At 43.6% G+C, this 13,606-nt stretch overlaps 1 non-coding gene across 1 annotated transcript; it reads left to right on the top strand.

Moving 5' to 3' along the window:
• The first annotated feature begins 9,570 nt into the window (after positions 1-9,570).
• On the top strand, positions 9,571-9,676 carry LOC112426091 (U6 spliceosomal RNA). Its single transcript, XR_003017365.1, has one exon. It is a non-coding gene; the product is annotated as a U6 spliceosomal RNA (small nuclear RNA).
• The last annotated feature ends 3,930 nt before the right edge of the window (positions 9,677-13,606 follow it).

The raw sequence follows: 13,606 nt of genomic DNA, 5'->3' as shown, positions 1-13,606 counted from the left end.
ATTACAGGCGTGAGCCACCGCGCCCGGCCAGGAATCTGAGTTTTTAACAAGCTCTCCAATGATTGTGCTGCTGCAGGCACTCTTCTGACCTCAAACACTTTGGGAAAGCACAGGCCCAAACCTGTGGACCTTAAAGAACAAAGAATTTTTTGAGAACCTAATGAAAGCTCTAGACCTTTTTGTAAATAAATGAACATTTTTTACATACAACTTAAGGGGGTTCACAGACACTCTGGACCTATGGATGCTTGGTCTCTTTCCTGTCTCAGTTAAAATTCTCCTGATAAGGAACCTCTTCCACCTCTCCACCGAGAGAGGTCACTCTTCAGCCTCAAACAGCCTCCCTGTTTTTTCTTTTTCTCTTCTTACTACAAAGGGAACAGTTTTCCAGGAAAACGAAGTGACTGTTGTTTGAAAAGGAGCTTCATCTTGTAAATAGAGCAGCCTCTGCTGCTGTGCTTCCAAAAGTTAAGCTGAAACAGGATAATAGTGTTATGTGCAATCAGGATGAAGGCCGATCTGGATAAAGGTGTTGTGATTAAAACCAACAGCAGAGACCAAAGATTAATAAGGGCACAACCAGAAGAAAGAATCATTAAATTTATTTTCTCAAGAAGCCCTTTCTCTAATGTCTTTTCAGACTCTAGGTTTTCTCTTAGGTATTTTATTTTATTTTATTTATTTGAGACGGAGTCTCCTCTGTCGCCCAGGCTGGAGTGCAGTGGCACAATCTTGGCTCACTGCAACCTCTACCTCTCGGGTTCAAGTGATTCTCCTGCCCCAGCCTCCTGAGTAGCTGGTACTACAGGCTCATGCCACCACCCCCAGCTAATTTTTTTTTTTTTTTTTTTTGCAGAGATGGGGTCTCACTATGTTGCCCAGGCTGGTTTTAAACTCCTGGGCTCAGGCTCTCCTCCGACTTTGGCCTCCCAAAGTGCTGGAATTACAGATGTGAGCCACTGCACCTGGCCAGGTTTCCATTTTTAAGCTACTCTTTGCATCTTTAAATAACTCAAGACTGATGCAGCCCATCTTTTGAAACATAACTAATATTGGTAGAGTCCTCAAAAGTTTACTTGTAATATGTTCTGGATTCTGTAACACTGGAAAGATGTAAGGAGAACAGATTGGTCTCTTTGTAAACCAGGGGCTCCAGACACAGGCCCAGAGAAGTTGATAGATAGAAGTTAAGGAAGGAATGTCATATCTGCAAGCACCCTGGTATTGTTCATAAGTTTCGTGTGTTTATGTACTTTTGGGGGGAGAGATTAAATGACTTTCATCAAATTCTTAAGGGAATCTTCAATTAAAAATTTTAAAAGTAATCACTTATAGAAGAGTCTTATCTCACAAGGGCTAGACAAGCAAACATGCAGCAAAGCCTGTGGCACAGCCACGGTGACCATTGACTTAAAGTGGCCTATGCACCATTGTCAAAACACCTGTCACAATTTTGATTTATATTTGGGACATTCTGCCAGAAGGACCACTTGTTCAGAAACATGTCCTCCCTGGCTGGGTGCAGTGGTTCACGACTGTAATCCCAGCACTTTGGGAGGCAGAGGCAGGAGGATTGCTTGAGCTCAGGAATTGAGACCAGCCTGGACAACATAGTGAAACCTTGTCTCTAATAAAAAAAAAAAAAAAGTCTTCCCTGATGTAAGAACAGAAGCATGTTTTTTAGAGCCAGAAAGACCTGTTGAGTGACAAGGACAGATGATACAAATTATCCTGGACTCCTAATGCGATTTTAAATCAGGAATGATAATTCCTAGTTCATCAGATTGCTGGGAGGCAGCAGTGAAATGCCACATGTAAAGCCCCTCGCACAGTGTCTGGCATAGGTGGGCACTCAGAAGTGTTATTGTCCCTCTTCCTCACCACCACACTAAGATTCCCCATGATGGGAATGCTGAGAACAAGTGATCCGCTGCAAGGATGGGGCTGCACCTGGTCAGACAGACCCGAAATCTGGTCTAGGAAACCTGAAGGAAAACAGAGTTGTTTGGAAATTCCTATTTTCAGGTCTCTCACAGGAAGTCACAAGTGATGAAAATACATCATTCTTGTCCTTGGAGTTTTGGACCCTAATAGGGCAGATGGTACAAACAGTAAGCTAGCAGGGGCACAGGGCACAGGACACTCACAGCACATTAATAAGCACAAATACTCAATGCGCTTGATTGATAACAGGTTGTGACAGACAGGACAAAACCACCTGGAGTTGACTTAGGAAGTATTCATGAAGGAAATGATTATTGAGCAATATTTTTAAGGTGGGGGAAGAGATATGATTTAGGAGAAAGAAAGAGAGGGGAGAAAGCTGAAAAGGTAGGAGAGATTGCCATAGGGGCAGGCTTAGGAGCAGATTGGCAGGGCAGCAGGGAAGCCATGCTTGAGGGCCTGTGAAAAGATGATAGCAGTTAGGTGTGGGGGAAGGGAGGCAGCTAATTGGTAGAGACCCTTGAAGCCCGTGATTAGGAGTTTTAATTTAATTCAAGAGGCAATTGAAGCTATTGTAGGCTGCTAAGAAGGGTAGTGATATGATCAAAATGATGCTTGAGGACAATGGTTCTTGCTGTTCTGGCTGCTGTGAACAGGGTGGATTAGATGAAGGAGATCCTCAGGCTGGGGGGCTGATCTGAGGCTGTTTCACAAACCAGGTGTGAGGGACTTGGCCTAGAACAGGATTCTGGGGATGGGGTGGAAGGAGCAGAGCTCGAATATGTTATGTGGGATAAACATTCATTCATTCTTTTTTAGAACCGGGCACTGGGTTGGACACTGGATACCGTGGGGCACAGAGGCTAAGATCAGGGGAGACAATTAAGCTTTGTTAATAATGTAGGATTGAAGTTCTGTGACCATTAAATCAGAGAAATGTGGGAGCACATAGCAGGAGCAGCACCTCACTGAGTCATGGGGAGGGACCCCGGGGTCAGGGAAGTCTTCCTTGAGAAAGTGGTGTTTAAACTGGGCACTTAAAAAAGAATCAGGGGCAAGGGTAGTAGCTCACTCCTGTAATCCCAGCACTTGGGGAGGTCGAGGTGGGTAGATCATTTGAGGTCAGGAGTTTGAGACCAAACATAGTGAAACTCGCCTCTACTAAAAATACAAAATTAGCTGCGCATAGTGGCGGGCACCTGTAGTCCCAGCTACTTGGTAGGCTGAGGCAGGAAAATCATTTGAACCCGGGAGGTGGAAGTTGTAGTGAGCTGAGATTGCATCACTGCACTCCAGCCTGGGCAACAGAGCGAGACTCTGTCTCAAAAAAAAAAAAAAAAAAAAAATCAGAATCAGGCCGGGCTCGGTGGTTCATGCCTGTAATTCCAGCATTTTGGGAGGCTGAGGTGGGTGGATCATTTGAGATCAGGAGTTCAAGATCAGCTTGGCCAACATGGTGAAACCCCATCTCTACTAAAAATACAAAATTAGCTGGGGCATCATGGCAGGCGCCTGCAATCCAGCTACTCAGGAGGCTGAGGCAGGAGAATCGCTTGAACCCGGGAGGTGGAGGTTGCAGTGAGCGGAGATTGTGCCACTGCACTCCAGCCTGGGCAACGGAGTGAGACTCCATCTCAAAAAAAAAAAAAAATCAGATGTTAACCGAGTAATAAGTCATTGGGGAAACGTTACAGGCAGGGAGCCTCAAGATAAAAAGGCAGGGGTAGCCACAAGGGAAGGGAAGAATGGCTCCAGGAGAGGCTCAAGGGGGAAAGCAAAGCGGGAGCAGACCGAGAAGGGCCTTTATTTTGCAATATGGACTGTGGACTTTATCCTAAGGGCAGTGAAGGGCCATAAAAGAGGCACGATTCATGTTTCATTTTAGCAAAATCCCTCCAGCTATGTTGTGGAGGAAATGTATTGTGGGAGATTAGAATGGGAATCTATCTGGGAGACATGTTGCCATAGTTTAGGGGAGAGGTGATTGGGAAACTGAGATAGATACATGTGACGGATTCAAGAGATATTTAGGATATAGAACTTAGGGGATGAGAAAAAGATTGAGAGATGAGAAGGAAGGCAAGAGTATCAGAAGAGATGTTATCAGCCCAGGGAGGGAAGAAGTATTGTTTAGGGTCATACAGCCAGCCTGTGGAAGTATCAGTATTAAAATCCAAGTCTCTAGTATTTAAAGCAATAACAACTATATACACAAACACACACACATATATATGTATACATGTATATATCGTTATGTATACATGTATGTATGTATATATGTGTGTGTGTGTATATATATATTACGCTAGGCATGCTCATGCCTGTAATGCCAGAACTTTGGGAAGCTGAGGTAGGAGGATCACTTGAGTTAGAGTTTAGACTGGGCAACACAAGGAGACCTTGTCTCTACGAGAAAATAAAAAAATTAGCCAGGCATGGTGGCATACACCTGTATAGTCCCGGAACTCGGGAGGCTGAGATGGGAGGATGGGTTGAGTCTGGGAGGTTGAGGCTTCAGTGAGCCATGCTCACAACTGCACTTCAGCCTGGGCAACAGAGTGAGACCCTGTCTTAAAAACAAAAACAAAAAACATGATCTTTCATTTCCTTTCTCATCATGTTCATGTTTTCCTTTGCATGCTTGAAAATATTTTTAAAATTTATAATAGCTATTTTAAGTTCCTTGTCTACTTAATCCATTATCTCTATCACTTATGGATCTGTTTCTATTGGTTGATGTTTCTCCTGGCTGTTAGTGTTTTTTTTTTTTTTTTTTCTGCTTCTTTGCATGCCTGCTAATTTGTACTGGTTGCCAGACATTGTGAATTTTATTTTGTTGGATGCCAGATTTTGTTGCAGTCTCAGTCTCTCTCTCTCTTTTTCCAAGATGTCAAAAAGAACCTTTACTACTTTCATAATAGCCTCTTAACGCTTTCTTGCCAGATGCTTTTAGGCAACATGCTTTCTGGGCACGTTGCTTTTGAAATTTCTGAGCTTTCAGAGGAGGCACTGTCTCTAGCCTATGCCTTTCTGGGCAGGAACCTTCTGGGCTGGAGCCTTCTTGCCTGCAGTGGTCATCTTTGTTGCTGGAACTATAGCAGCAGGTACTTTTTGGGGAGAAGGTTTCAAGAGACCTGCCTTTTGAAGCTTCTTGTTCTTTCTTTTTTTTTTTTTTTTTTTTTTTTTTTTGAGATAGGGTTTCACTCTGTCACCCAGGCTGGCGTGCAGTGGCACGATCTCGGCTCACTGCAACCTCCGTCTATGAGGTTCAAGCAATTCTCCTGCCTCAGCCTCCTGAGTAGCTGGGACTCCAGCTGCATGCCAGCACACCCAGCTAATTTTTTTTATTTTCAGCAGATACGGAGTTTTGCCATGTTGGTCAGCCTGGCCAACACGGGGGAAACCTCGTCTCTACTAAAAATACAAAAAAAAAAATTAGCCGGTCGTGATTGTGCACGCCTGTAATCCCAACTACTCAGCAGGCTGAGGCAGGAGAATCACTTGAACCCAGGAGGTGGAGGTTGCAGTAAGCCAAGATCACGCCACTGCACTCCAGCCTGGGTGACGAAGCGAGATTCCCTCTCAAAAAAAAGTAAAAAAAAAAAAGTTTTCTCATGCCTGTTCGTAATCCACACCCATCCTGCCAACCATAGGCAACCACTGATTTGTCATTGCAGGTGTGTTTACATTGCCTATAATTTTATAGATGTTGAACCATACATACTCTTTTTTTGTCTGGCCTCTTTCACTCAGTATAATGATTTTGAGATTCATCCATTCCTTCTATTGCTGAGGACTATTTCATTACGTGGCTATACCTCAGTTTGTTTATTCACCAGCTGAGGGACCATGCTGTTATGGTCTGAATGTTGGTGTCTCCTGAAATTCACAGGTGAAACCTAATACCCAATGTAGTAGTATTAAGAGATGAGGCCTCTGGGGAGTGATTGAGTCATGAGGGCTCCACTCTTATGAATGAGATTAGAGTCCTTATAAAAGACACTTGGGCAGTGTGATGAAACAGCAACAGCACACCGTCCATGGAGCAGAGCACCCTCCCCAAATACCAAGTCCGCTGGCACCTTCATCTTGGACTTCCAGCCTCAGAACTGTGAGCAACCAATTTCTGTTGTTTATAAATGACCCAGTCTAAGATATTTTGTTATAGCAGTCAAGCAGACTAAGATGTATCTTCTCATGGTCCAGCCCTTACTTGAGATATGAGCTTCTTATTCCTGTTAAATGAGTCAGTCAAGATGGGAATGATAATTCATTTACTCTTAGATGTGGGGAAAATGACCACACCTCAGATGGGGGGTGCAGGACATGCCAATACTCAGGGCTGGTATCAAACATCGCATAATATTCCTAGGTTCCTGCATGAAGGAGAATATTCTCTGGGAAGAGATCTTTGTCTTTGTCATTGATTCCCACATTTCAGGTGTGAATTTCTCTGACCCTTTGTGACACTGAGCTATTATTTCTTCGAAAACACCATACATCCCAGAGGGAAAAGAAAATCATCAGATAGATAGATACATGCATACATACATACATACATACATAATATATGCAGTTACAAATTTTTGTTTGTTTGTTTTTGAGACAGACTCTTCCTCTGTTGCCCAGGCTGGAGTGCAGTAGCGCGATCTCAGCTCACTGCAAACTCCGCTGCCTGTTTTCAAGCGATTGTCCTGCCTCAGCCTCCCTAGTAGCTGGGATTACCGGCACGCACCCTCATGCCTAGCTAAGTTTTGTATTTTTGGTAGAGACGGGGTTTTGCCATGTTGGCCAGGCTGGTCTTGAGCTCGTGACCTCACTGATCTGCCTGCCTCAGCCTCCCAAAATGCTGGGATTACAGGCATGAGCCGCCACACCTAGCCACTAATCTCTTAATGATGGAAATATGTTCTGAAAAATGCCTCATTAGGTGATTTTTATCATCATGTGGATATCATAGAGTGTACTTATACAAACCTAGATGGTATCACCTACTGTGCACCAAGGGTATATGGTAGAGCCCTTTGCTTCTGAGCTGCTAACCTGTCCTGCACATTACTGGACTGAATACTGTAGGCAACTGTAACACAGTGTAAGTATTTGTGTATCTAACCATATAAGAAGTACAGTAAAAATACGGTATATTACTCAGGAGGCTGAGGCAGGAGCATCGCTAGAACCCAGGAGGCGGAGGTTGCCGTGAGCTGAGATTGTGCTACTGCCCTCCAGCCTGGGTGACAGAGAGAGACTGCATCTCAAAAAAAAAAAAAAAAAGTGATATAAAAGATAAAAATGGTAAAAAAAAAAAAAAAATATATATATATATATAGAGAGAGAGAGAGAGTACATATATACCCTGGAACACTACACAACCATGAAAAAGAACAAAATAATGTCCTTTGCAGCAACACGGATGGAGCTAGAGGCCATTATCCTAAATAAACTAACACAGGAAAAGAAAACTAAATCCAGCATGTTCTCACTTATATGTGTGAGCAAAACATTGAGTACACATGAACACAAAGAAGAGAACAATACATACAGGGACCTACCTGAGGGTGGAGAGTGGGAAGAGGGCGAGGATGGAAAAACAACCTAGCAGGCATCATGCTTGTTACCTGGGTAATGAAATAATCTGTACAGCACACCCCAGTGACATGCAATTTACCTACGTAACAAACCTGCACATGTACCTCTGACCTAAAATAAAAGTTGAAAACAAAAAAAAGAAGAAATTCTCAAAAGCTTAGGCAATGAACACATTGGGGCTTTGGGAATACCGACAGTGTTTATTTCTAAAGTCATTAGGCCATTGTACTTGGGTTCACTTCATAATAATCCATTATTCTGTGCATTTAAATGTATTTTTATATATATTTTATATTACACACATTTTAAAAGGTTTAGAAACTTTTTTTTTTTTTTTTTTTGAGATGGAGTCTTGCTCTGTCGTCAGGCTGAAGTGCAGTGGCACAATCTCAGCTCACTGCAACCTCCACCTCCAGGGTTCAAGCAATTCTCCTGCCTCAGCCTCCCAAGTAGCTGGGACTAAAGGCGCCCGCCACCATGCCCGGCTAATTTTGTATTTTTAGTAGAGACGAGGTTTCACCATGTTGGCCAGGCTGGTCTCCATCTCTTGACCTCATGATCCACCCACCTCAGCCTCCCAAAGTGCTGGGATTACATGCGTGAGCCACCATGCCCTGCCTGGAAACATTTTTAAAAGAAAATGACTCATAATATATATTTTCATGAAAGTACATACTGACAATAACAGTACTAACCTGTATGGTACAATAAAAATATTAAACTTTAAGATGCCTAACAAATGCAATTGTGTCTCGGGATCTAGGTCTTTAGCTATTTGCAATAATCTCTTCTTTTTTTTTTTGAGACGAAGTCTCACTCCGTCACCCAGGCTAGAGTGCAGTAGCGCAATCTCGGCTCACTGCAACCTCCGCCTCCCGGCTTCAAGCGATTCTCCTGCCTCAGCCTCCCGCGTAGCTGAGACTACAGGCACACGCCACCATGCCCGGCTAATTTTTGTATTTTTTTTTTTTTTTTAGTAGAGACGGGTTTCACCGTATTGGCCAGGCTGGTCTTGAACTCCTGACCTCGTGATCCACCCGCTTCAGCCTCCCAAAGTGTTGGGATTACACGCATGAGCCACCGCACCTGGCCTCAATAATCTTTAATGATTTTTTGAACAGTGAACTTCTATATCATGATTTAACCAATAAACTAAATTTAAAATGAAAACCAAAAAAAAAGATAAAAATGGGCTGGGCACAATGGCTCATGCCTGTAATCCTAGCACTTTGGGAAGCCAAGGTGGGAGGATCACTTGAAGCCAGGAGTTCAACACTAGCCTAGGCAACAAAGCAAGACTTCATCTCTATTTAAAAAAAAAAAAAAAAAAAAATTCTTTGAAATGTAGCAGGACGAGCCGCAGACAAAACTCCTCAGACACCGGATTAAAGAAGGAAGAGGTTTTTTATTCGGCCGGGAGCGTCGGCAGACTCGCGTTTTAAGAGCCGAGCTCCCCGAGAAAGAAATATTTGGCCTTTTTAAAGGCTTACAGCTTTAAGGGGTCCACGTGAAAGGGTCGTGATAAATGAAAGGGTCGTGATAAATCGAGCAAGCGTGGGAAACGTGACTGGGGGCTACATGCATCAGCTAACAGAACAGAAAGTTTTACAATGCTTTTTTTTCATACAGTGTCTGGAATTTACAGATAACACAAGTAGTTTAGGCCAGGGGTTGATGTTGTTATTATTACTTTGTTTAACTTCTAGGGCCGAGTGATGGTGCCAAGGTTGTCTGGCTATTTATCTTACTTTTGTTTCTTTCTCTCTTTACTCCTGCCTTGTGAACTAGGCAAGGTGGGGGGAGGAGGGCAGCAGGAGTAGTAGTGGTCTCCTTCCTTATAATTAAAATTACAAATACATAAAGATAAAAATGGCACACCTGAACGGGGCACTTATCATGGACGGGCTTATAGGACTGGAAGTTGCTCTGGGTGAGTCAGGGAGTGAGTGATGAGTGAATGTGAAGGCGTAGGGCATTACTGTACACTGCTGTAGACTTGATAAACATTGTACACTTAGGCTACGCCAAATGTATAGCAAATATTTTTCTTTCTTCAGTAATACATTAAGGAATGATACAGAGAAGATCAGCATGGCCCCTGTGCAAGGATGACATGTGAATTAATCTGTTCTCACATTGCTATAAAGAAATACCCGAGACTGGGTAATTTATAAAGGAAAGAGGTTTAATTGACTCACAGTGCAGCATTGCTAGGGAGACCTTAGGAAACTTACAATCATGGCAGAAGGCAAAGGAAAAACAAGGCACCTTCTTCACAAGGCAGCAGGAAGAAGTGAGTGCAAGCAAGGGAAATGCTAGACACTTATAAAACCATCAGATCTCGGCAGGGTGCAGTGGCTCACACCTATAATCCTAGCACTTTGGAAGGCCGAGGCGGGCAGATCACCTGAGGTCAGGAGTTCAAGACCAGCCTGGCCAACATGGCGAAACCCCGTCTCTACTAAAAATACAAAAATTAGCTGGGCAAGGTGGCAAGCGCCTGTAATCCCAGCTACTCGGGGGTGCTGAGGCAGGAGAATCACTTGAACCCAGGAGGCGGAGGTTGCAGTGAGCTGAGACCATGCCATTGCACTCCAGCCTGGGCTACAGAGCAAGACTCCGTCTCAAAACAAACAAACAAACAAAAAATGAGATCTCTTGAGAACTCACTCACTATCTCAATAACAGCATGGGGGAAATTGCCCCTATGATCCAATCACTTCCCACTGGGTCCCTCCTATGACATGTGGGGATTATGGGATTACAATTCAAGATGAGATTTGGGTGGGGACACAGCCAAACCATATCAACATGCAAATTCATGCAGCATTCCATATTTTAAAAGAATATTATAATAAATTAATTATAAATTATATTATAATAAATTAACCTTACCTTACTGTAACTCTCTTACTTTATAATCTTTTTCATTTGTTTTAACTTTTTGACTCTTTTGTAAAACAGCTTAAAACACAAACACATTATACAGCTTTGCAAAATTATTTTCTTTCTTTATATCCTTATTCTATAAGCTTTTTTCTATTTAAAAAATTTTTTATTTTTTAACTTTAAAAATTTGTTGTTACAAACTAAGACACATACACATACATTAGCCTACACATGGTCAGGATCATCAAGATGTGACTAGGTGATAGGAATTTTCCAGCTCCATTATAATCTTATGGGACCACTGCTGTATATTTAGTTCATAGTTCACTGAAACTGGTGCATGACTGAACTTAGCCTTAAAATTCCTTCCTTCTTTCCTTCCTTCCTTCCTTCCTTCCTTCCTTCCTTCTTCCCTCCCTCCCTCCCTTCCTTTTCCCTTCCCCTTCCTTCCTTCCTCCTTCCCTCCCTCTCTCCCTCCCATCCTCCCTCCTTCCCTACTCTTCCCTTCCTTCCCCTTCCCCTTCCTTCCGTCTTCCTTCCTTCTTTCCTTCCTCCCTTTCTTTCTTCCTTTCTTTCTCTCTTTCTTTTCTTTTTTCTTTCTTCTTTCTTTTCTTTCTTTCTTTCTCTGTCTCTCTTTCTCTCTCTCTCTCTTTTTCTCTTTCTCTCTTTCTTTCTCTTTTTCTCTCTTTCTCTCTTTCTTTCTTTCTTTCACAGAGTCTCAATCTGTTGCCTAGGTTGGAGTGCAGTGGTGCAATCTCAGCTCACTGCAACCTCTGCCTCCCATGTTCAAGTGATTCTCCTGCCTCAGCCTCCCCAGTAGCTCCTGCCTCAGCCTCCCCAGTACAATTTTGTATTTTTAGTAGAGACAGGGTTTCACCATGTTGGCCAGGCTGGTCTCAAACTCCTGAACTCAAGTGATCCACCTGCCTCGGCCTCCCAAAGTGCTGGGATTACAGGCATGAGCCACTACACTGGGCCTTAAAATTCTTTTTCAGTTAAATTCTTGGTTCAAAGAAAGAAATAGAAGCAGGGGGCCATTCTGTGTGCATTGAAGGTTGTTTGAAGCCCCTCTCTCTCCCTGTCATCCCTCCCTCTTGTCCCTTTCCTTTCCTTCCTCCTCCTTCTCTCTCTCCTCCACTTCTTTCTCCACTTCCCCTCCCTCTTCTCCCTCTCCTCTTCCTCTTCCTTCTCTCTTCCCCCTCATGCCCACTCCTCCCCCACCCACTTCCCCTCCCTCTTTCTTCCTTCTCCCTCTCCCCCTTCCCTTCCCCCTCTCTCTCTCCCACTGTGTCTCCCCAACCCTAGGGCAAAGCATGGCCAGGAAGTATGGGCTGTATAATGTACACATTACCTAGAAGCTATATTATTTCCCAGGGAAAAGAGAGCTTCTGGCACTTTGCCCACCAGATTTCCAATAAAAGGATTCATCTTAGATCAGCGTGATTGCAACTAGTGGAGAGCTTGCCAGCTTCTAACTTTGCCTTTCACTGAGGATCCATGTGGGCGTGTTCAGCTGTGACTGCTAGGATAAAGATCAGTTATAGAAATAGCTTTGGAGCTGTTAGGATGATGACTCTTTTTTATGGCAGACCATTAACAACTACATCAAATTACCCATGTGAATTATGAGCTGTAGTAGGGTGCCTGACCTTCCGCTCATTATGTGGGACCCGGTAGTTACTGCAGGTCAAGTCATGCATAATTGCCAAGGGCATTTTTATGTAACTTTGCCAGTCATTTCTTTATGTGGTCCCTTAAGATTACGTTACCATATTTGTACTTTACCTTTTCTGTTTAGATATGTTTGAAGATATAAATAGTTCCTATTGCACTACAATTGCCTGCAGTATTCAGTGCTTGCTGTACAGGTCTGTAGCCTGGGAGCAATAGGCTCTACCACTTACCCTAGGTATGTGGTAGGCGATACCATCTAGGTTTGTGTAAATGCACTCTATGATGTTTCCAAAACAACACAATTACCTAACACTTCTCAGAGCATATCCCCATAGTGAAGCATCACCTGACTGTATATTTCAAAGCTCCTATGAATTTGCCTACATTAAAAGTGATGGGGGGCTGGGCTCAGTGGCTCAGGTCTGTAATCCCAGCACTTTGGAAGGCCCCGGTGGGTGCATCACCTGAGGTCAGGAGTTTGAGACCAGCCTGGCCAAGATGGTGAAACTTCATCTCTACTAAAAATACAAAAATTAGGTGGGCGTGGTGGCGGGTGCCTGTAATCCCAGCTACTCAGGAAGCTAAGGCAGGAGAATCGCTTGAACCCAGGAGGCAGAGGTCCCAATGAGGTGAGATCACACCATTGCACTCTAGCCTTGGCGACAGAGTGAGACTCTGTCTCAAAAAACAAAAAAAAAGTGATTGGGGCAGGGTGTGGAACAACTGGTTAGAGATAATAGTATAGCTTATCAATGTTAAACATCAATTTGGACAAGTCTGCTTGTGCACAGTAGGTTGTGTCTCTGAAACATCTAAGGAGCGAGTTCTAATCCGAGACCATCTTCAAGTTTCTGTAAGGCAGCCAGGAGGTTGGCTGGATGACCTCGCAAATCCTCTTCCTACTCTAACATTCTGCTCCCTGATGGGAAGAAACCCAGAGAAACTAGAAACAATTTTGCAGACATTCTTTTTAAAGGTGTTACCCAATACTTGTTCAATTTTTTTTGGAAACAGAGTCTTGCTCTGTCACCCAGGCTGGAGTGCAGTGGCATGATCACAGCTCACTGCAGCCTCGACCTCATGGGCTCAAGCAATCCTCCCACCTCAGGTGCATGCCACCATGCCCAGCTAGTTTTTTATTTTATTTTATTTTTTGTACAGACCAGGTCTCACTATATTGCCAAAACTAGTCTCAAATTCATGGGCCCAAGCAAGCAATCCTCCCGCCTCGGCCTCCCAAAGTGTTGGGATTACAGGCGTAAGCCTCGAAACCCAGCCCAATTTCTATCTTTCATTCCAAATACAGAATATGTCATCAAACTTAATTGACTGCTTCATCAACGCCTGGTGCTTTCCACCTGAATGTCCCGGAGCTGGCTCACGGGCAAAGGGCTGCCTTGTCTATCTGTATATCTCTACCAGCCAGCACAGTGCCTGTCACCAAGAAGGAACTCAGTAAGAGGTGATTGAACGACAGATTGAAAGAATTCACTGGATGGATGGACAGATG

The sequence above is a fragment of the Macaca nemestrina genome, chromosome 5 (genome assembly GCF_043159975.1).
Source record: "Macaca nemestrina isolate mMacNem1 chromosome 5, mMacNem.hap1, whole genome shotgun sequence".
In the NCBI taxonomy this organism is placed as follows: Eukaryota; Metazoa; Chordata; class Mammalia; order Primates; family Cercopithecidae; genus Macaca; species Macaca nemestrina.
This window is presented reverse-complemented; position numbering and strand designations above follow the sequence as displayed.